The sequence below is a fragment of the Nicotiana tabacum genome, chromosome 18, assembly GCF_000715075.1.
Source record: "Nicotiana tabacum cultivar K326 chromosome 18, ASM71507v2, whole genome shotgun sequence".
Taxonomy (NCBI): Eukaryota; Viridiplantae; Streptophyta; class Magnoliopsida; order Solanales; family Solanaceae; genus Nicotiana; species Nicotiana tabacum.
This window is the reverse complement of record NC_134097.1, coordinates 8,096,910-8,097,748: the sequence shown is the minus strand read 5'-3', so window position 1 is coordinate 8,097,748 and position 839 is coordinate 8,096,910. Positions and strand designations below refer to the sequence as shown.

General features: G+C 37.4%; 1 non-coding gene across 1 annotated transcript; it reads left to right on the top strand.

Moving 5' to 3' along the window:
* The first annotated feature begins 317 nt into the window (after positions 1–317).
* On the top strand, positions 318–424 carry LOC142173090 (small nucleolar RNA R71). The gene has a single exon (XR_012702519.1). It is a non-coding gene; the product is annotated as a small nucleolar RNA R71 (small nucleolar RNA).
* Positions 425–839: the final 415 nt, after the last annotated feature.

Here is an 839-nt window from a genome sequence, read left to right as displayed (position 1 = left end):
TCCTCCACCCATGTCACAAACTTCAGACTGGTTTGGTTATTCTGTATTCACCTGAAAAGATTCAAACTTTTGTGCCAAAGAAACAATCTGTTGTGTTAGTGTATTTAAAGCATCTGCCTGATTTACTAGTAGTAGACTTCTTGATAATTACACGCTCAGATGGCCATTGGATGGCATTCTCAGAAATTTCATTCAACAATTGAAATGCTTCCTCTATGATTTTTCCCATTACAAAACCTCCTGCAGCTGCATCTATCACATTTATGGAAGAGGATTTTAGCCCGTGATAAAAAATATACAACTGCATATGTTCGGGAATGTCGTGGTGTGGACATTTTTTTAACATTGCCTTTAACCTTTTCCAAGCTTGATAAATTGACTCAGTATCAGTCTGCAAGAAATTAGATATGTCTTGTCTTAACTTTATGGTTTTAGCAGGGGAAAAGTATTTATTTAAAAATTTCTGAGTCATTTGGTCCCATGTCGTAATTGATCCTTGAGGCAAACTTCGCAACCAAGTATTAGCATCTCCTTTTAAAGAAAAAGGAAATAGCCTTAACTTGATTGCTTCAGGGGATACTCCATTATACTTAGCAGTTTCAACTAGTTCCAGAAAATCAATTAAATGACTATGTGGATCTTCACTTGAATCTCCAATAAAGATACAAGATTGTTGGATCGTTTGAATCAGACCGGTCCTGATTTTAAAGTTGTTGGCTGCCACTGGGGGCTTCCTGACACTAGATTCATAGTTGAAGTGGTTTGGTCTAGCATAATCCCTTAGGATTCTGTTTGCTGGCCTTGGCGCCACTTCATCAAATTGATCCTCTATTTGGACT